The sequence below is a fragment of the Arvicanthis niloticus genome, chromosome 13 (genome assembly GCF_011762505.2).
Source record: "Arvicanthis niloticus isolate mArvNil1 chromosome 13, mArvNil1.pat.X, whole genome shotgun sequence".
In the NCBI taxonomy this organism is placed as follows: domain Eukaryota; kingdom Metazoa; phylum Chordata; class Mammalia; order Rodentia; family Muridae; genus Arvicanthis; species Arvicanthis niloticus.
This window is the reverse complement of record NC_047670.1, coordinates 45,176,169-45,200,183: the sequence shown is the minus strand read 5'-3', so window position 1 is coordinate 45,200,183 and position 24,015 is coordinate 45,176,169. Positions and strand designations below refer to the sequence as shown.

Here is a 24,015-nt window from a genome sequence, read left to right as displayed (position 1 = left end):
CTTCTGGCAATGAAGTGTCTATTCTTATTCTGGGGCATCAGGGTGCCTTAATTAATGGATGTACATGTTCTAATTTTGTCTATAAAGTATTTTAATGTAATTGACATTGCCTTCATTTTGTAATGGGAGAAACGAAGGCTTGTGTAGTTCAGTTAAAATCAGAATTTCTACTAGGTCCTGTAGTCTATAATCTCACTGTGGAAGCCACTGTAGTTTCTAAGTGAAAATTTGAAATAAATTTTCCCCCATGTCATTCTTCTTCTGCTGAAAATTGGAAGGTCTTCAATGGTATAGCCACTGATTGGCTGCTTTTCCATCAGTAATCATATCCCCCTCAGGCTCAAGCAAGAAACTATGAGTCTAAATCAGAACATTGTTTCCTGCACCTATATCATATCAGGTACTGCCTATGTTTACTTCTAGCTGTTTCAGTGCTTTAGGCTTTTGCTCCTTTTAAAGTTAGTTTTTTATGCAAGGTGATGGATACATATATGTCTAATTTAATTCTTCTGCATGTGGACATTCAGTTTCCTCAGTATAATTCATTGAAGATGCTGTCTATTCTCCAGCAATAAAAATAAAGAATAAAAATAAAAGGAGGCCATTTTTAAATGGTATGCCTTGTGATGTTTTTAATGGAAATTGCCTACTAGGCCCTTAGGGAGTGGCACTATTAACAGGCGTGGCTTTTGTGGAGAAAGTGTATCACAGGGAGGTGGGTTTTGAAGTTTCAGGAAACTCAAGTCAGACCCAGTGGCTCACTCTCTTTCCTGCTACCTGCCTATCCAGATGTAGAATTCTCAGCTGTCTCTCCAGCACCATATCTGTCTATATGCTGTCATACTTAACCCCATGAAGATAATTGACTACATCTTTAAACCATAAGCCAGTCCCAATTAAATATTTTCCTATAAGAGTTGCTGGGATCCTGATGTCTCTTTACAGAAATAAAGCCCTAAGTTCAATACACCTTTAATACAACTCCTGCACTTAAGGCTTGGGTATCATTACACAGCAGGAGGCAGAAAGATTTTAACAGCCAGAGGAACAGGAAGTTTGCTATGAGATTGCATTTACTAGAAATGTCAGAAGCTACATCCATGAAGTGTCAACAGCATGACTACCTAAACATGTATGACATGTCATACATGTATGACACCAATAGATATGTAAATGTAAACAAAGGAAAGTTCATAAGACTTCAACTCTAGACAAAGAACTAAAAAAAATAAAATGAACAATTGTTGAGACTGGGAAAATAGCCTTCCCCAGTGAAGAACACACCAGTACATTATCTGATACCAAATGGTCAGCTCTGAAAACAGATATATACAAGTAACGTTATATGGACTGGGCAGGTTGTATTTATCTATTTAGGTGCACACACATATAGAACAACAATTGAAGATGAAGAGGCTTTGTAGATGGGTTACTGTCCTTATCCTTCTACTGGGAGTTCTGCCTGGCTACAGGAAGTGCCCACTTCAGGATCCATATACCCCACTGCTTGGAATCTCAGCTAAAGTGGTCCCCTTAGATGCTCTGGAGCCACTCCTTGTCCCAAATCTCTGCCTCATCCTAGATATTGTCACCCTCCAAGCTGACCTCCCTTCTCTCTCCTCTTCTCTCCCTACTTATGATACCCCCTGCTCCTCTCCCCACTCCTTCTTCCATCTAGTTCCTTCTTTCCATTGATCTTTGATAGCTGTTTTGTTTCCCCTTTTGAGAAAGATCCAAGTATCTTCCCTTGTGCCCTCCTTGTTATTTGGCTTCTTTGTGTCTGTTAATTATAGCATAGTTATCTAGTACTTTATGGCTATTATCCACTTACAAGTGAATATACCATGCATGCCCTTTTGGGTCTGAGATACCTCACTCAGGATGATATTTTCTAGTTTTCCTGAGAAATTCATGACAGCAAACCAACCACAAGTCCTCAACGCAAAATGTGGTCTGCCTATAAGATGTTTGGGGACAAAGATAGAGCAGACTCCGAGAATAGCCAATCAATGACTTCTCCAAATTGAGACTCATCCCATGAGCAAAAACCAGTCTCTGACACTATTAATGATACTCTGTTGTGCTTGCAAACAGGAACCTCACATAACTGCCCCCTAGAGGCTCCACCCAGCAGCCAATGGAATGGATGCAAAGATCCGTAGCCAAACATAAAATGGCGTTCAGAGAGTCTTATAGAAGAGTTGGGGAAAAGACTGAAGGACGCAAAGAGGACAGAGACTCCACAGGAAGACCAACAGAATCAACTAACCTGTACCTTAGGGGCTCCCAGAGACTGAATCATCAACCAAAGAGTGAGCCATGGCTGGATCTAGGCTCCATGCCCATATGTAGCAAAGGAGCAGCTTGTTCTTCATGCAGGTTCCCCAAACAACTGGGGCAAGGAGTGTCCCTAAGCCTGTTGCCAGCCTACTTGTCTGTGAATCCCATGGCCATAAATGTCTGGCTTCAGTGGGAGAGGATGTACCTACTCCTGCAGTGACTTGATGTGTGTGTGTGGGGGGGGGGGAGGGAGTATGACACACAGAATGAGATTTTCCCTTCTCAAAAGAGAAGGAGAGGAGGGAATGGGGAGGGGAGGACTTGAGTGAGGGGTACTAAGAGGAAAAGAAGCACTGATGTGGGGTTGTAAAGGGAATAAATAAATAAATTTAATAAAAAATAAAAATAAGAAGAGGCCATGTATTTGAATGAGTGCAGGACTGGGGAAGTACATGGGAGGATTTAGAGGTATGAAAGGAAATGAGAAAAATAATGTATTATAATATATTATAATAATACATACTATACTATAATCTCAACAAATATAATACTATATTATAATCTCAAAAAATTAAAAAATATTTAAAACAATATTAAAAGAAAAAGCATCCCGGTTGTGTTGGGCATTTATTTGCACATTTGACAGTAATATCTGAACATCTGGAGTACACACCTGGATTATAGTTCACATTTGCTTAGCCAGCTGCTGCTCCTTTTTGCTGCAGTTGTTCTATAGAAACAATTTTAATCTTTCTTTACTATGTGGAAAGATATCAAGGGAAAGAAATAACATGGCCTCATCCCATCACCATGCTCTCAGACGAAAGAGAACCTTTGCTTGTAAGAGAAATCTGAAAAAAAAAATAAAAAAAGATATGAGTTTTCTCCAACTACATTTGTTTGCATGCTATTTAATTGCATCCCTGAGAGAAGGTATGATTTATTCAAGACTACTACAGTATTCAGGGTGGGTAACACTATATTACAGGAAAAACGAATGTCACATTTCACCTACATGTGTTTGTGCATGCTTGTGTGTGCAGTTGTACCTGTGTGGAACTCAGAAGACTGCACCAGTTGATATTGTTCTTCTTATGGTGTTGCATTCCCTTTCAGCTCCTTCAGTCCTTCCCCTAGCTCTTCCATTGGGGTCCCTGGGCTCAGTCCAATGGTTCACTGTAAGAATCTGCATCTGTATTGGTCAAGTACTGGTAGAACCTCTCAAGCTTCCAGAAACTAAACCACCAACAAAAGAGTATACATGGGGGGAGCCAGAACTGCAGATACATATGTAGCATAGGGTGGCCTTATCTGACATTAATGGAAGGGGAGGGAGGTTTGATGCCCCAGCATAGGGGGATGCTAGAGCTATGAGGCAGGAGTGGATGGATGGTTGGAGGAGCACTCTCAAAGAGGCAAAGGGGAGGAAGTAAGGGGGAATGGGGTTTGGTGGAGGGGTAGCCACCACCGAGAAGAGGAATATCATTTGAAATATAAACAAATAAAATGATTAATAAAAAAGAAGATGCACCAGTTTCCATTCCTCTGACATCATCTACATTTTTTCAATATTTGTCATGCTTTCTTTGGTTTAGAATATATTTTATTCTTTGACGATTAATTCATGTATATTTTTGGTTTATCGTGTAAACTCTTGACTTATCAATCCAAATCTCCCTTCCCTATTTTCCCTAGACTTCTCTGTATGATTCCCCTCCCACAACCTTCATTTTCTACTCTTTTTCTTGTAACCACTAAATCCAATTAGTGCTATGTGCCTTTTCAGGAGATGAGAAGTTTATCCTCAAAGGAAACATGGCAACCCCTCTCTAAACAGCCCTCTACTGTCTATAGATCTTCAGATAAACTCCTCCAAAATTCATGCTGGAATATTGAGTCAAAAATGTGGAATGGTTTGATTTTGAACAGTTCTTGTACCTGCAACCACAACGTCTATGCCTTCATGTGTCCAAAACTGTGTCATATTTGGAGGAGAACATTTCCCAACATTCCTTCCTATCCTCTGGTTCTTATACTTTTCTGCCCTCATCCACAATGTTCTCTATGCCTCATGGGACTGGTGATATAGATGTCCCATTTATGACTGAGTACTCACAGTTACTTGCTCTTGGAACTTTGAACAGTTATGGGTCTCTCTGCCTTGACAGCTGTTCACTGCAGGAAGAAGTTTCTCATATCAATCCTGAGAGCAACAATGATAAATGGTCAGAAGTATAAATACTTAGAAGGTAGTTTGATAACATTTCCACTTAGCAAAACAGCAGGTTAAGCTATGGAGCCTACATGACCTCATAAGTCATGGGGTTTTGCTCAGGTTTACAGTACTAGCCATGAGTTTTCCTCCTCTGAGCAGATCTCTGAAACAGAAAGTAGTTGCGTATCCCAATAAAAAACATATTTCACCGATTTGTGTAATGTGCGCATGTGTGAAATGAAACTATGTTTATTAAATGTCAAAAATCTTATTTTTTGATTATTGTTTTTATTTCCTGAGGGACCAAAATCCTAATCTGAAAAAAAAAAAAAAAAAGACTTAGGCTTATGTCTTGAAGGTACTCTCTAATACTCTAGATTTTCACATTTTTTTTTTGTAGTCATTGATCCATTTAGAGTAGGTTGAGTTTTGAGCAGGGTGACAGATGAGAACCTAGTTTCAAGCTTACTCATGTAGATACTCATTTTTTCCAGCACCGTTTATTGAGTAGCTATTTTTTCAATGCATTTTATGGCATTTTTGTTAAAAATCAAGTCTTTGTTATCATGTAGGTTCATATTTCTGCTCTGTAGTCTGCTCTACTGATCTATTTGTCTGTTTTTGTGCCAGCACCATGTTGTATATATAATTATGTAGTTTTGTAATATAACTTGAAATCAGTGGAGACTCTGAGCAGTGACCTTATTGTTCATGGAATGTACGTTCAAATCTATCTTATGTAATTCTCACAGGAAGTAAACAACTTAGACATTTTAACCCATTTTAATGATGAGCAATGAGAGATGCTTAATCCCAGCTGACTTCAGCACTGTTCAGAGAGCTAGAAGATGCCAGTGGTCCAAGGAGTAGCTTCAAGGGTACACCACTGTCATGCACAACTTAAGGACCAGAGACAAAGATTTCAGAAACTTGTTCAGAAGATTAGGTGAATCATTTTCTGTGGGACATTAGATAGAATCATATGCATACCACTCAAATTCTGAGCACATATGATAGATGTAAGCAACTAGAATGAATGTGATGGCATCTATCTTTTCCTTCACATTAACCTTTAGCTGGCGCATCTTACCGATGACCAGAAATGAGGTAGGCAAGTGATGAAGTGTACAGAGGTGAGTATTTGTGGGTATCAAATTTGTTAAAATATGGATCCAAGAGGCAAATGGCTAAGAAACAAACTAATGAACTTGAGGCTCAAATGATCACAAAACCAATCAGAGGTAGAAACCATCTTATCACAACAGAAGTGTGCTCCTACTTGGCAGGATATCATTAACACTAATCATTCATTTGGCAGAGAAAGAATCTAAGAGGAAGGATGCTAGTGATCAGACCCAAAAATCATGGAACTGAACTTTTGTCCTAGCATTCTCAATGCCAATCCTTGCTCTTAGCAACCTCATTTACCCACCATTATACTGCATCCATTACAAATGACCTGGTGTACCACTAATGACCTAATCAATGTGCCATCCACAGAATGCAACAACTTCACTAGGGCTTTTAGAAAAACATCCTCTGGTTCCACATGAGAATCAAAATTAACCAAGATCCTCCCACAATGGAATTCTGTCACACATGACAACACAGACAGACCAATAGGTTGTTGCATTAAATGAAATGAGCTAGACACAGGAAGATAAGAAGTATATGAGATCATTCTTATGTATAATCTAAAGCTCTCTCATAGAGGCAAAGTGGAATGGTCATTGTCAATGGCTAGGGAAAAATGGAAGGTGTGCCAAATTCGTAATAGTAGAGCAAGGGTTGCTAATTTATAGATGGATTGAAGTTTTGCTGTGATATTCTACAGTAATGTGGCTATAAATGATAAGACACATTTCTGAAAACTAGAAAAAGGAATTAGAATGTTTTAAACTTAAGTGGTAATTACTTGAGGGTTGTATTGCACAAAATACACTTATGTCAAAATATCACATGGCATCCCATAAATTTGTATAGATTTTCTCCATTATGCATCATTTAAAATAAATTCAGATTTCACAAACACAGGTCATATGCAAATAAATGTTTTATAAATAATGCCAGAACTTCAGACTCACACAGGCTCCAAGACTTTATCTGTGGCACATGATTCTTAACTTTGAATAAATGAGCATGCATAAAATTGTTTTTAATTTGTTCAGGACATGTTTTTTAAAATTTTTTATTGATCAATTATATTTACAAATTACATACATGTCTACAATGTATTCTGAAATCTATGACCACATCCAGTCTCTTATCTCCTTATCAACCCACCTCATCTCTCTACCTTTCCTTTTCCAGATTCATGACTGTTGGTTTTGTTTTCTGCTGCACTTATTTTAACCAGTGTCTGTTTGAGCCTAGTAGGCACATTGGTGTGTTCACAGGTGATAGCAATTATCTCTGTTTCGAGTCTATTCCAGAGCAAGCAAGGATTGCTATTTCTTCTAGGACATGGGTCTTGGCAGGGTTGTTACTAGGATGTGGACCATGCAAACCTGGAGTTACTTAGGATATATCCTAGTCTTAACAAAAGAAAAAGGACCATGAAAAGGAGGTATGGGATCAAGAACATGGAGACCATGTTTTAAGTCTAGAACCTGGTTGCTCCATAGAGTTCCCATTTGTAAGAGAAAGATACATAAAATATGAAGAAAAGAAAGAAAGAAAGGGAGGAAGGAAGGAAGGGAGGGAGGGAGGGAGGGAGGGAGGGAGGGAGGAAGGAAAGAAGGAAAGAAGGAAAGAAGGAAAGACAAAGAAGTAAAAGAAATGCCTTACACTTAAATTTATTTATTCTTGTATTTTTGTCTAGCAACTAGGTGAGACCCAGTGAATTCTTCCAGGTAGTTTATTTTCATATTCCCTGTTAGTCAACACGTAAATGTCCCATCCCCTGAACAAACTTTCATGACATAACTCTTCTAAGCACAGATAAATGTCTCAGATTCTAGATGGCATAGTGTTACTTTTTTGGGAAAAGTCACTGACAGTACCTCATTGCCACACAGCTTTTCCATGGTACTTTCCCACTGTCCACTAAGCCAAGGTCACCGGAAGAAGCAAGACTGAAATTATAGCATGCTAAAAGCCACTAGTATCAATAGATAGCGTTTTGGTAAGAATATATGAAATATATTCTCACAGGTTCAGAAGGATTGTAGCATATATACAGAGCTACTATGAGAGCACAAAGTTCTGGGTTTGGATCATCAGCATCCATGTAAAAGCTGTGTGTGGCAGTCAGTATCACTTGCACCTAAGCAGTTAGAACATTGAGACTCAATAATGACCATTATAGCTGAAATAATGAACTTCTGCTGCAGTGAGAGTTCCTTCTTCAAAACAATATGGGAGAGAAAAATAAGGGATAACATTTCCAGCAATGTCTGGGCTACATCGGCAAGCATGCACGCATGTATGCATGCATGAACACATACACATGTACACACATACATATATATGTACAGCCACCCAGAAAAAAAAGAAAGAGAAAAAGGCAAAGGAAGAGAAGGAGAGAAAGAAAGAGGAAGAAATGAGAGAGAGAGGAAGGAAGGAAGGAAGGAAGGAAGGAAGGAAGGAAGGAAGGAAGGAAGGAAGGAGAGAGAAGCATAGGGAGAGAGGGAGAGAGAGAAAGGTAGAGGGAAGGGAAGGAAAAGAAATCGCTGTCTCACATTTTGCACATACAAAGAACATGTTCTAAATCCTTGGGAAAATGTCAGATTAGTAGTATTTCAGCAGAACTGGACAAATTCTCTTGGGCCTGTCCAATAAAAACAAAGGAACAATATAATAACTCGCTCTTTTCAGCTTCATTAAGTAGGGAATTGGAGGTAAAACTAGAATCTAGACAGCACTAGGGAATTTGATACATGTCTTTTAGAGGACTTTAAAGGAACAATTATGTAGACAGGGTTCTGCAGTTAGAATGAATCTTAATTGAATCACTCTGGAAAGAGAAGCTTAGATTCTGTTAAAGCAAAAGTTTAAGGGATTCTTCATAATCAACTGAGTTAATTCAAAACATTCACAGTCCATAGTGCAGGAGCTGAACTGAGAAGACAAAGAACAGGTCCGTAAGATATCCACTTTATTATTATATCTATTCCATAAAGTCGGTTCTTCTTTCCTAATGGATAACTGTGAAAAAAAATGGGAGATGGAAAGGAGACTAAAAATTGAAACATGTGAAATCATTGAATGCTATATGGGATGTCCAATTCCATGAAGTCAATCCTGGACACATGGATGAATGAATGCAAAACTAAATGCACTCAGTAGGTTGTATGTGTATGCATATATGTGTAACAATAATTTTAAAAGAGATCATGGATTTTGGAGGAGTTGAAGGGAGAGGGAGGGGGAGGAAGTGATGTAACTGCAGTGCTCATGTATGGAATTTCCAAAAATTATGAAAATATTTTTAGAAATATATAAATTACCAAATGGTTGAATTCCCAAAGGCAAGGTTAAAGCATTCATAGTTATGTTCACAAATATAATTAGGATGGAAATGATGATGGAAACACACAGGCCTTTCCTAAAGGACAACACATTGTACTCATTCCTAGGCACTGTAGAAAAGGGTATGTGCTACAATCAGAGAGGATCAGGGCACTAGACAATGTGAAGAACTAAGCATTATTGAAGACAGTCTATAGAGATTCCCCAGAGTAGAAATTGTCTTGGCTATTACCATGTTTACAACATTCAACCGCAGCAAAAATTGATTCAGTGGCTAGATCACAGTAAATGAGTCAGAATTATTACTCTAATCTATCCCTTTGCATGAAGTTCTACAGTCTACCATTGTATTAATTTCTTTTTCATTGCTATAGCTAAATACATTACAAGAAGGAATTGAAAGAAAGAAGGGTTTATTTTGGCTCCCAGTGTCAAGTAGTACAATTTGAGTGAATCATCAGGGCAGGCCATAGGGGAAAGAGGATGAAGCAGCTGGTCATATTGTTTTTACAGCCAAAAATCAAAGGGTAGTGAATGGGGTTTTCTACTCAATTACTTCCTCAGATTCAGTCCAGTATTCCATCCCACTGAAAGGTACTACTTATATCAAGGGTTAGTAATATCTTTATAGGTAAGCCTTCTCAGAAACATTTATACACAAACAAGTACAGTGAGAAAGAGGGGGGGGGGGTTCTACTGTGACTAAATCCAGTTTATGGAGATAAACCTTCACAACTTCAAAGCTGACTGAAATAAGTTAGAGGATAAAAAAATAAATAAATATGAGATTTTGACTATACTGACAAGAATAAAATGTGTCCCTCAATTGCGGATGTACACAATTATATAGAAGATAAAAACTCACTAGGAACAAGAAGTATGAGGTGTCTGCACAAAGTCAAGGCTGTTAAATGTTCAGTTCTAACCAAAGAGAATACTGAGTGATTGAGTAGGTCACTTTGCAAATGGGTCAACCACACTGTAAAGTCAATTATTTCACAGGAAGTAAAATGACTATATTTCTGGGAGAACATATCAGCACAAAACTACTGAGTGGACATACATAGATATTTTGGTAGTAAATTTTTTTTCTAGGTTGTGTATTAAGAAAAGGTGCAAAGGATGGAACCATGGGCCAAGTGCCAGGCAAATGCTCTACCACTAACATGTATTTCCCCTGCACATTGAATTAAATTCATTAATTACAAAAGCAGAAATATCTCTGCCTGACAAATTATAAAAATACTTTAATTTATCTAATGTTATCCTTTTTGAAATGCACATATGAATACACACATAAAGTGGGGAGGAGTCTCCCACATTAACAAGAAAGAATTTGAAGTTTAGAGCAATGAGTCAAAACTGGTGTGGCAAACACTGATTTTTTTTTCTAAACTCTGATACTCTAATCTCTTACAAAGTAACAGTGTCTGACAATAATAGAGAAAAGGTCACAAGAGAAATAAACGGCATCATTTGGTTTAACATGGGTGATCTTTATCTAAAGAGTTTAAAAGTCAGAGTCTAAACACTCAACAGTCACTTTCCTATTACAACATTACTACTTAGAACCAGGAGGATTGCACCAGACCTATTGCAATTTTGGTTTTGAAGAAATAATGAGGATCCTCAGTTGGATTTTAAAAATATTTGTTGGTTCGCATGCCAGTCCCTAGAGAACGGTACAGCAGTGCTCTGCTATCCTAATCTCCTCCCTTGTCCTGCAACTGAGAGTGTTGAGAAACGCGCTAGTGGACTTACAGAGGCATTCCTGTGGTCTTGTGTTCAGAATCTGCTAATCATCCCCACTTGACTGGACACTGGAATTAGTTATGTATTTGATTATGCTCTAAAAAGGCCTCACCTTCCATTCTAGACACTTATCACTGTGTCTGATCCTATTCCCAAGGGAGAGTTGGGGAGAACTCAGATGTCAAGATGTGGGAGTGCTGAGAAACAAGTCTATGTGGTCAGGAGCCAGATTCTACAAGTAGCCTCAGAGGTGAATGAACTCGGAAGCACACACACGGCATGGGATTTCACTGAAACTGTTCTCCTGCTTGACAGGTTGAATAAGCCTCAAGAGAGACTTTGAACCACAAGCAATTAACCCATGACCACAGCTTTTACTCACTCTTAATGTTGAGATAATAAATGTTTCTCCTTTGGAACTGAAGTGTTTCAGAACAACTCGTTACACGGTACAAGATAACTGACATAAATTTTGGATACAGAAAAAGTCTTTGGGGATTAGTAAATGCTGGAATTTTCAATGGTTAGTTTTTTTTTTCCCCCCTTTGGTGTTCCACCCAGAAAAGCTTGATATTCGTTGTTTAAAGAGAAATGCTGTATCCCTGAAAGTGAGAAGCTAGAGGCCAGATATAAAGAAGCTGCATTGGAGGTATGAGGAAATCCTATTCTGATGTTGTATGCGTCATTGGAAATGGGGTGGTGGAAGGGAAGATTCTATCACTCTCTCAAAGGTCCCTTGCCTGGCTGATTTTGCTCTCTCTCAAAATATAACCTATGCTAATATGTTAACAGAATGAGAAAACTGGAAAGATATGAATACATATTTTCTCCCTCAAAAAACTATGCTATGTTTTCTCTCTTTTGGGTGAAGATTGGTGCAATTGGAAAAATAAGATTGTTTTAAAAAGTCAGAATGACCACTCATGAACCTTATACTTTATCAGGGAGAACGTTGTTGCAGACAATGAGAAACGACTTTCTTTTAAGCTGGAGAGATGCACAGAAAAACTATTTTATACATGCATATGTGATTATGTACAAATATGAGTATACATTATGAGTCTATACTCATATCTATAAGTACATAAAAACACACAGCATCCTGCCTTCTTAACCAGAGAATGAAGGGTTGCAATATCTAAGCCTGTGTTCTATTCTCTTTAAGCACACAGAAGCTGCTCGCCCAGTGTGAGCTGTCTGCATGCATTTATCACCCTGGAAGCAGAGCACCAACAGGTTCTAACAGACGTTGTGGAATTATAGGCAAACAAAGACATATGTCACCCAATAGCAAGTACACACATTGCACAATGCACCCACAGTAAAAGGGCTTTGTCCTCATATCTCACGATTGGCAGCCCCTGCCTGCCCCTGAGCTCTCAGAGACTCTTCCTGACAGCACACTGCCCTACCCTGTCCATGCCTCTTCTAAGGTTTTCTTCCCCCTTGATACTGCTAATGAATTCTACTCAGATGCCATGTGACCTTTGGTTTTCCTCCACTTGGGGGCATGCAAGTAACAACAGTGACTATTAAAGAACAAAGATGCCAGCCTGCTTGAAAGGGCAAGAACTTGGCTAAATCCCAAGCCTGCTTTTTAACTAGCTGGAAGACCTGTCTAGGCTCTTACTTGTCCTCTAATTCTTGCTGGTGAACTTCAAAGAGACTTCAGATTCGTGAAATATGCAGATGATAAAAAGAGAATATCTGTATAAAACAGGGAATTTGGTAAGAACTGTTTAAATGTTAACTCTTAGGATTTTTAAAGCAAAGTTATTATGTTTTGTTTTGGCAGGTAAATTGAAATATATGATCCTCAGCAAGTTACTGAATTAAATAGACAAACATGATAACCTATGTAATATGCTTACAAGAGGACAGATACACTGTAGTTACTCAATATAAATTATCCCAATTTACTTACTGTCTTTTTCCTTTTCTTCAGAAAATTCAGCAAACTTTCATAATACAGAAAGATGTGCTAGTCCAAAGAGCCGTTATAGAGCCCTTCAAATCATTCATTCTATGAAGATACATTCTATGGTGACTTCCTTAAGACAATCTTCAATACAACCCAGATAAGGCTTGCTATTTATTTCTATAAATCCTTGTTGACACTATATTCAAGAATATTACCTGATTCTTTTCTATAAGAATTTTTTAAGATAAAAGAATTAGAACATAATTAAAAATAAACTAAAATGTGAAACAAGAAATCCTAATACCTCAATATTTTTATTAATTTAATTAAATATTTTACCTTTTTACTTATTCACTTTACCTCATATTCACTACCCATCTCCCTGTCACCCCTTCCTGCAACCCTTCCCCCAAACCCCTCCCCTTCTCCTTTGAGTGGGTGCTTCTCCAAGTATCCCCACAGCCTGGCACTTCAAATCTTTACAAGACTAGGTGCTTCCTCTTCCACTGAGGCCAGACAAGGCATCTCAGCTAAAAGAATATATCTCACATGCAGGCCAGAGCTTTTGGGATAGTCCCCATTCTAGTTGTTGGAGACCCACATGAAGACCAAACTTTACATATGCTAAGTACATTCGAGGAGGCCTAGGTTCATCCCATGTATGCCCTTTGGTTGGTGGTTCAGACTCTGAGAGCCCCAAGAGTCTGGGTTAGTTGAATCTGTTGGTCTTCCTGCAGAGTTCCTATCCCCTTTGGAGCCTGCAATCCTTCCTCCTATTTTTCCATAATAGTCCCCAAGCTCCATCCACTGTTTAGCTGTGTGTGTCTGTATCTGTCTGAGTCAACAGCTGGCTGGAGCCTCTCAAAGGACAACTTACTCCTATCTTCAAGTACAACAGAGTGGCACTAATAGTAGGGACTGGTACTTGCCTATTGGATGGTCTCAAGTTGGGCCAGTTCATGGTTAGCCATTCCCTCAGTCTCTTGTCTGTTCCCCCTGCCAGCATTTCTGGTAGAAAGGATAAATTTTGAGTTGAAAGTATTGTAGGTAGGTTGGTGTCTCTAGGCTCCCCTGGGATTCTTGCCTGATTATAGAAGAGGTGCGTTCTTCATGTTTCATATCGCCAATGTAGTGAGTCACAGCTAAGGTTACCCTAACTTATGCTTGGGCATCTAACTTATCCCACATCTCTATTTCATTCTAGAGATGCCTCCCACCTCCTCACCCCTGTCAGTTGCAAATTTCCATACATTTTCATGGCCATCTAGTCATCTCTCCTGTTCTTCCCCTATGCCCCCCCCCCCAGTATACTCCCTTCATCTACCCCTAATAACTATTTTATTCCCCCTTCTAGGGAGATTCAAGCTTCCTTGTTTAGGCCTTTCTTCTTGTTTAGCTTCTTTGTGTCTGTGGAGTGTAGCATATGTGTCCTGTACTTTATGGCTAATATCCACTTATAAGTGGGTATGTACCTTAGTGCCCTTTGGGATTGTGTTATCTCAGTCTGATATTCTCAAGTTCAATCCATTTGCCTGTAAAAGTCATGATGTTTTTGTTTTTAATAGCTGAATAGTACTCCATTGTGTAGATGTACCACATTTTCTTTATCCATTCTTCAGTTAAGGGACATCTAGGTTGTTTCCAGTTTTTTGCTATTATAAATAAAGCTTCTGTGAACATAGTTGGCCATGGGTCTTTGTGGGATGTTGGAGCATCATTTGGGTATATACCCAGGTACAGCTGTGTCTTGAGGTAGAACTGTTCCCAGTTTTCTTACAAGCCACAGAATTGATTTCCATAGTCATTGTAGAAGTTGGTACTCCCACCAGCAATGGAGGATTGTTCTTCTTGTTCCACATCCTCTCCAGCATGTATTGTCACTGAGTTTTTGATATTAACCATTTTGATGAATATAAGGAAGAACCTCAGAGATGTTTTGATTTGCATTTTCCTGGATGACTGAGGAGTTTGAACATTTGTTTAAGTGCTTCTCAGTCATTTGAATTCTCTGTTGAGAATTCTCTGTAACTCAGTTTAAATTAGATTATTTAGGTTGTTTGTGTCTAACTTTTTGAGTTCTTTGTTAGTTTTGGGCATTAGCCCTCTGTCAGATGTAGGCTTGGTGAAGATTCTTTCCCAATCTATAGGCTGCCAATTTGTCCTATTGACAGTGTTCTTTGCCTTACAAAAGCTTTGCAGTTTCCTGCGGTACCATTTATCAATTGTAGTTCTTAGAGCCTGAACCATTGGTGTACTGAAGCAGAATGCTTCAAGTTTCCTTACTTAATCAGGTCTTCTCAAGACCATACAAAATCTTTTAATAGGAGTGAGTCACCAGCCCATTACTGAAGTCAGTGGCACATCCCTTGGATTTTGCTGGTGATGTCAGAAGAGAAAGATTTTTATTGTTTTAAGGTTACTAAACTGAAGAATATAGACTGAGATAAGCATATTTTTATCTTTCTAATATATTCAGCTGCTTGCCCAGAGATGAAATTAGTGCATAGGAAATCAGAGCTGAAATGAAGAGAGGTACCCCTAACTAGAACAGATTTTTCAGGCATGAAAAACATTTTCCCTTTAGAGAAGTTTGAGCTATTTCTGTCACACACAACATACAGGATCCTAGGGAATGTAATCTTCTGTGTTATATTTATTCACTTCTCCTTAATTCCTTGCAAGCCGTCAGAATTATGACATAGCAAAGAAAAGACCAGGTATTTTTATTCTTTGCTTTATATTTAATGGTTATGTGTTCATTTACAAGTTACCTAATGTGGCTAAGGCCAACCATCCTATGATGAACATAATGATAAAATATAATTGTATACACTATTGTTGGGGTAAAGAGATGAGATAGTTGGGTTCAAATTTTGAAATATGATAGAATATTATAGTGTTATAACACAGATATGCCTCTACAAAATAATGTATAAAATAAATTTTAAACATATAAATGAGCACAAAAATCTAGTTTAGAAAAAACTGGTATTTGACATAATCCTAACACCTCTCTGGATGTTTTAAGGTTACTTAGTAAGCTTATAAATTCTAAGAATATTGCTCTGCTGAGTGTTGATGCAGTAGATACTGAGGATAAAATTACCCATGACCTGTGGTCAGTATTTCTATCTTGGTCAAGCTTCAAGAATGGCATATATAGCTTGATCATGCTTGCCCTTTTTGTCCTGGGAATACTTTTATTCCTGACCATCCTGTGAAAGCTTGTCTTGAACAACATCAACATGTTGGCAGCCAAAGTATATAGCTTGAACCTGAAAATGGACTTCCAAATGAAGTTATTAATTTAACAGGCTGTCAAGCCAAGGGCAGATAAGATTCTGCACAGAGCCTTACCAACTTAAGACGGAAATGCATTGATTCTGATAATGCATATTCCATGGTGGGTAAGGAAGGCATTCTTGTTAGAATGACTTAAGGCAGGTTCAGTCTTGTTAATGAAATACAAAAGGGGGAGAGGTGGAGAGGCTTTGGGGTTGCTTGGCAAGAATCTGACATGGGCCAAGGACAAGAAAATGGACTGCTTGACAGGAATATAACATTGTCCAAGGACAAGGAAATAGACTTCAGGCAGGAATCTGACATTAGGCTAGAACACAGAAGTTATTTCACATAGAAATATAAATCTTAGGCCAGAACAAAGTAATTTCAGGCAGGAATCCAAATTTTAGGATAGAACAAGGAAGTAGGCTTCAGACATGAAAATGACTTTGGGCTAGGACAGGTAAGTAGGCTCAGATATTTTGGTCATCCTGATAACTCCTTAAAAACAGTGATCATGGGAGTGTTCATGTAATTGGGTTGAATGCCTTGCTTGTTCTTTGACTATTTGTGTTTATTGTCTTGCTTGTTCTTTGACTATTTGCATCTGTTGTATTGCTAGACCCTTAACCTAGAACTGACCTTAATACATGCATGTAATTAAAATTGTATAAAAGCATAAAGGAGGAGGAGATGGGATAGGGGGTTCTAGGGATGGGAAATGGGGAAAGGGGATGACATTTGAAATGTAAATAAATAAAATATCTAATAAAAAAAGAGAAAGAACTGGGAACTGGCATTATAGTAAAGTATTAAAATAGTATTAGGGTAAAAGGCCCATGACTTGGAATTAGTGCTGCACTCATCCTGGAAAGATCAAAGACACTCTAAAGAGAAGAAGAGAAATAATATGATCGACATATACTGTATAAAAACAATTAAAACTAAAAAAATTAAAATAATGGAAAGAGCCACTTATGACCCATCCTTTGACTATGAAACCTTAAAAAGAAAGGTGGTACCAGCTGAATTCTATTTTCCAAAAATGTCATACAGGAGGAAGAGAAAAGTTGAAGGCCTCATGTCATTCAGACAAGGTACTTTTTTTCTTCCCAGAAAGAGATTTCACAGTTTTACTACATGTCAGATTACGGTGCATGTGACACTGGAGCCAAGACAATGGTGGATGAGTGCTGAACCAGAAATACCCTGGTCAATAATGCTTAGATAGGTATACTTCTTCATCTCTAATTAAACCTAAATCTCATGTCAGTACTCTACAAATGGATTCAAGGGCTCACTTGGCCTCTTTATTTGTGCCTCTTTCAAGTAAAATTATCAGCTTAAGTAAATATATTTCTCCTACTTTATGTTATTACTTAACTCTAATTGATATATTGGGAGACAGTGACTAAGTTTAGCTTGTTAAACCTACTCATACCCAGGATTTGATTCTTAAAACCCAAGCAAGGATGCTGAATACTGGGATGATAACTAACCTCATAGGAGAGACGCCTTTTTAATTGGCTAGGGTTACCATGAATTCCTTCCGTGAAACTGTGCCTAAGACAAGCAATGCAAATGTAAAGAATGAGAGAGGGCAAGTGTTTGTCAGGCAAACAGAAAAAGAATGAACTGTGACTCTGAGCAGATAACCCAGGGGGTGGGGGCATTGTTATTCAGAACTATCAAACACCCAAAGAAACATGTACATTTGCTTAAGATTCAGGCTGTCTTGTATGGTTATTTAATCATCTCTATGGTGATATTAAGAAATTAACTTCTCTCGGTTCTGAAGCATCTCTGGGGTACACAGGAAGAAAACCCAAATGTTTTCTGAGATAACATTTCAAAAGTAGAAGATATTCCAAACAATACCTACGGTGAAAATATTCCTGGTGATAATATTTACTGAAGTATTAACATTTGGATACCAGCTTCCTTTTAATATAGGCAAGAGAGATGTTAATTAGGAGAATGAAGTGAGCTATTAATATGGATATGGTCGACCCTTATATATTATAAAATGGATAATTCACCAGAATGATAAATCCTGGATGTATGTATACTTAAAATTATAACTTTTTAAATCAAAGCAAAAGTGCCAATTGTTTAACTAATGGGTTTGTTTAACTCAAGAGGAGATGTCAACACATACTTGTAAGAGATTATAAATTAAGCAGAAATAAACCAAGAAAATGTAGATTAGTACATGTTTTCTGTAAGATGTCAGACAGTAGATATTTTAGGATTTGCAGATGGCATGCAGTCTATAGTATTCACTTTCTCTACCCATTGTATATAATATATTGTGCTATTTTAATATAATTATATGGATACAAGTTGTTATATATTATTTCTAATTAATATAAACTTAAATTTAATACATGAATTCCTATACATATATAAAGGCCATCATTTTTATATATTCTCTAATAATTTAATATTTGTTTATGTCTTGAACATGCACACATATTACCCTCTTTTATCATCCTCTCTCCTGCTGAGACGCACCTTTTCAGGAAGACAAACTTCTGCTTTTATGGATATGTTTTTTTTCTTTTTGTTGTTTTTTTTTTTGGTGACTCATTGAATTTAGGCAGGGGCATGGGTGGAAGACTATTTACTAACTCTTGAAAGGCTACCCAGGGGCTGTACCAATGGATTAAATGGGACCTGGTATCCAATGATTCTCAAAGCCACTCCTTTTTAAAAATCGAATGATACTTTTTTCATAAAATACATCTTCAGATGATTTATTCTCTCCCTGTTCCTCTCAGATCTTCCCTAACACCATACCCCCCAAACTTTATGACCTTCCCTCTCTGTTTTTCTTTTTCTGTCTCTCCATTTTGCCTCTCTCTGTATGTATCTCTTTCTGCATCTCTCTCCCTCTCTCTTCCTCCCTTTATCTCTCTCTCTCTCTCTCTCTCTCTCTCTCTCTCTCTCTCTTTCTCTCTCTCTTTCTCTCTCTCTCTTTCTCTCTCTCTTTCACACACACACACATACACACACACACACATACACACACACACACACACAAACACAACACAACACATACAAACCACCCCACAAAAACAGAAATCAAAATAAACAAGCAAATGCCCAATAGGACCAAAAGCTCAAACAAAGAAAAAATGATCGAAAAAGTCTGCAAAAATACCATTGAGTTTTCATTGTATTAGCCAACTACACCTGGGCAGGAAGCCTACGCTAGAGTGTAGTTGGTATACCTAGTGAGACTCCACAGCAGAACACAGATTTTCCCTTTGCTGGTGTGCATCAGTTGAAGATAGATCCTTGAATAGTAGTGTCCTTCACCATGTCAACATTGCAATCCATTCTGTCTTGAAACTGTGCAGGCCTAGTGCATGCTGCCATGGTTTATGTGAGTTCATATATGCCTCAGTCATGATATTTTTAACTTAAAGCTTACATATACATAAAGCAGACCAAGCTATAGACAGGATTTTCAGTGGGTTGTATTTTAATAAAGTCTTAGAGTAGAATGACAAATGACAAAACTGTTATTAAATCCTACACTGGACAAGTGTAAAATATATACACATTTTGTGCTAGTATGAAAAAATATATAAAAATAGACCATAAGACCTAGTATATGATACTTTATATTATATTATATTAATTCTATTATTATATTAGTAGTAGTCTCTGATCATATGAGAGCTAACATCATCAAAGTTTGAGCAGATGACTCAGTCAGTGACAATTTGCTACACAGTCACAAGGCTCTGAGGTCTGATATTCAGAATCCAAATAAAAAAGTCAAAAGAGTGTCTATAAGCAATCCAGTGCTGAGGAGGTAGGAAGCAAAATATGAAGATTCCCTAGGGCTCACTAGCCTGCCAGCCTAATGTACTTGGTGAGTTTCAGAGTTGTGAGGGCTTTAACTGTACCTCGTGAATAATGTCTGAAATTGGTGTTTGTATCCTATACACATGTGCATACATATGGATGCTGTATGCCTGAGTATACATGTACACACACAAATGCACACATGAATACGCACACATGCAAGCAAGCAAACACACACACAAAGTACTTGCTCAGTGCTGTATAGCAATAAAATTAGAGATTCATGTAAAAAGTCAAAACACAGTCATTTAAACACACAGAAATTTAGAAGAACAATACTCTGAAAATTAGGAGTAAAAAAGAAGTTGAAATAGAAAATTCACAATATTCTGAGTTGAACTGATATGCAAATATCACTTTAAGGTGTAAATGTGAGCCTCAAAAGCATGCATTGCAATCAAAGTAAGATTCAAGTGAAGAAATTAATTAATCATATTGAAAATAGACAATTGGGTATGGTAGGAGTTTTTTCTCTACTGTGTGGAATTTAGTCGACCAAGCTCATTCTGATGTCCCTTCCTTGGTATAAGGTATAGCTTCTTAAACAACAAAGAGACATAAGATACTTAGCTATAATTCAGGTGAAGCTGAACCTCACCAATAGTCAAGATAAGATTAAAACAAGAAACAGAGGCAACTTTTCTCCTAATGAAACACATTTCACAATATAAAAATATTAAGTATTGTCATTTTGAAATTACTTAAATGCCAGTGCAAATTGGTGAAACAACTTTGGATATTGTGTCTATAAAATTGACAAATATACATTCACCAATAAATTTTAAGAAAATATACTAGAAAGGACACTAGCAAGTAGTGATATAAGATATCAACGAACCAAAAAAAAAAAAAAAATCAATCAAAACTTCATAACAACCCTAAACTGATGACACATTAAGCATTAATTAAAATACAATGAGTGCACATTAGTTAAATTAAAGTTTGATGTATTTAACTCCAGAAGAGGAAATTGCTTAGAATACTATAGATGTATGTAATACCATTCATGTAACTATTTGACTATAGAAATTAGTATGATACTATGCTGAAATTGTATTCATTTGTGGCTTTAAAGAAGTAATGAAGATGAATACACATATTATGTAATATTTAAAACATAATATTTGCTACATATAATAGTAGTAGAATTTTGTCTATTTCTACATAAAGGGTATAGAATCCATATTATTTCTAGGTTTCCAATATAATGTTCTAATCAAAGTGATTATGATACTGTCTAATAACTATGTGGTTTGTAGCTAGCACCAAATACATCCTCTTTGGCTATATAACCCTGGTCCATAATAACTTATTAACATATATTCAATTATGATAAGATTATTATAAATTTATTATTACTATTAGTTATTACTAGGTATTACTAGTATCACTGTTTTTGATATTATTATTATTGTTATTATTATTATTCCTATGAATGAGGTATAGAGAATTTAAGCAGTTGCCATTTCTACTTCAGTAAGTATTAAAACATGTTTTTTCACTCTTAATTCTCCTTCATATCTGGTTAAAGTATAAGAGGCCCTAACAGCAGACGACAAACTGAACTATACTTTAGAATCTACAATGGTGTTTCAAATTATTTTAACAACTTGTTGAAACGAGGAGAAATGAATCACATTTCTCATTTGCAGGGAAACAACTGACATTAAGAAATCAAATTCCTAATCTAAGGTCAAAGCTGGGAGAGCTGAGCAATTTCAAACCTCGAGCATAGTTCAACTCTTCTTTTAGGCTTAAGTTAAAAATAGGCCTCTCTTTGAAATTTATGAACTTATCTAGAATTTTTCAATAATAATCTATAGTCATTAAGTGTCTTTGGAACTACTTTGAACAACTTGTGAGTAGAATATACACCTCTTGTCCTTTTGATTTCCCCTGGCGCAAGGGACCATCCTAAGAATACTGTACCATGCCATGGTGAGGATAGAAGAGAAAGCTTAACCTGAGCTTAGACAGGAACAGAGACTCTAGAACATAACAGAGGAAAGATGAGCAATGACTCATCAAGAGGAGCTGTAGTGTCTGGATTCCCATGTGAGCCCCCAAGGCTCAAATATTACTTGCTTAGTGTGAGGACTTAGGCTATTCCTGGAGTCCAAACTCTACATAATCTATGAAATGCCAGATCTTTCCATATTATACTCTATATCACAGCACCACAACTTGTTGGCATGAAGGTGAGAGTGGATGAGGTGACGAAGGTGGAAACAAAGATTGTATAAAGTATGAGAGTATATGTATCAGCTGACTTGGTCTCTGTGGCCATAAAGAGGTAAAAGACGATACTGGGAATCAAAAACTCCAAGGATATCAGAAGAGACATAAATTAAATTAGAGAGAAAATAGAACTTTGCAAGAAACAAGAATTGTTCATGTCAGCAAAGACTGGAAGGATGATAGTGAAGATGGAGAAGGAAGGGGATCTGTACCTGACACAAATAAGTGATGCCTATTTAAGAAAGCCCTGGAGAGTTGGTCTAATATTTGTTATATGGGCATTGAAGGTTGTTTATTTCCAAGGAACAATCTTGTCCTCTCAGCAGGATCTAATTGTTGTGTGACATCTTGCATCATCTCTCTCAGGAAAATAGAAACTGTTGGTAAAGAAAGCAGACCAGGAAAGAGGAAGCTGTTTGATCTAGATCGTGATGATAAAGGCATCAATGGTGGTCTCTATAGCAATGGCAAGCATCAACTGTAAGTCACATGCAGTGGAGAGAGAGGTTAAAGCTAGTAGCCTTCATGTTTCTACACAGAATCTCTCACATTCTCTAGAATGTGAAATTTAGAAAATTTAGAAAATGGTATGGCCCTAGACCAGGAAGTAATCATCAGAGTTTATGACTTAAAAGATAGTACCACAAATGTAGTATTGAATTACAGGAAATGAGAATGTCAGAAAGTGATGTTATTCCTAGGGAGATTCATGAGTATTAGACCCTACAGATCTCACACTTAGCAGTATAGGCCCTGAAGAAATAAGATGTCTCCTGCGGTGAGTATAATACAATGAGCCACTGGTCATATAATTGTCTTGGTACCATATCAAACATGCTTTTCTTGGAACACTAGGTTAACATGACCTCAGGAATATGATATAGGCACATGGCTCTAAGAAACATGTTATTTTTACTACCAATCAGATGAGGAAATACCTAGTTTGTAATCATATAAAATACACAACCATTATATATTAATAGTCTAGATTAATGAGTTTGTCCCTTGTGAAAAAAAAATAAGGTCAAAAGGATGTGATCCATAGAAAAGGCTTATAAGCCATTATTTCAACTAAGAGTCTCATGGTCACTGAAAAAACTGAGGAAAAATTGGTGTGCAAATTGGAGATGCTGTTGGAACTCATGTGCCCCATAGGTGATGTATGGATCTTCTTTTAGTTTACCACATCCAAAATTTCTAGGGCCCCAGTGTATAATAGTATTGGTATTCCACTTCTCATTTTATCTCCCTAGTTTGTGCATGCTGTTCGACATGATCTCTCAGACAGTCACTCCAGCCCTGAAACTTACTGGCATCTCTGCGGCTTCCCTACCATAGTGGACACTTATTGCTCAGGAATAATAAGCTAATATAAACTCTTCTATAATTTGCCTAGATCAATGGTGTTTTATCACTGTGACAGAAAAGTAACCAATACAACAACCAACAAGCTAGAACTGGCATGTTAAAGACAGTGACTCAGGCTCAATCCTTTTGGAGCATGAATACCATCCCTGAGGACCTACTCTGTGCTATGAATAACAAGTTTATTGCACTGCAGCCCCAGTGAGAAGAACACATGCTTCAGTGATAGAGGGGTCAATGTAGCACTCACAGTGACGCATCAAGGAAATTTGTGCTTCCAGACTCTGCAAATATAGACTCCTCAGGGTCAGCAACCTGAAAATACATATGAAAAAGTACTCCTTAGCAAACAAAAAGTGAACTTTGTGGACATAGATATGTAATACCTTAATATTTTTAAAATTGAACTTGCTGAGTATCTACAGGGAACTTAATGTGCAAATACAAATCTCAATATGCAAATATGCATACTTTTGTCCCAATGTAATCTATATAATTTCTACATGATTAACTTGTTTAATAGCATTTTATTTCACAAGATTGTATATTCATTTCCAAGAATGATTAAATATTTTACAATATTGTTGGATCTGTATTAGATTCTAGAATCTAACAC

At 37.2% G+C, this 24,015-nt stretch overlaps 1 long non-coding RNA gene across 1 annotated transcript in view; it reads right to left on the bottom strand.

The window, feature by feature from the left end:
- Positions 1-23,735, bottom strand: part of LOC143434221 (uncharacterized) — a 34,907-nt gene extending 11,172 nt beyond the window's left edge. The window contains exons 1-4 of the long non-coding RNA XR_013103560.1: positions 23,650-23,735; positions 4,397-4,483; positions 3,330-3,466; positions 2,954-3,131 (exon numbers count right to left, since the gene is read on the bottom strand). This is a non-coding gene — a long non-coding RNA (uncharacterized LOC143434221). The remainder of the gene's footprint in view (positions 1-2,953; positions 3,132-3,329; positions 3,467-4,396; positions 4,484-23,649) is intronic.
- Positions 23,736-24,015: the final 280 nt, after the last annotated feature.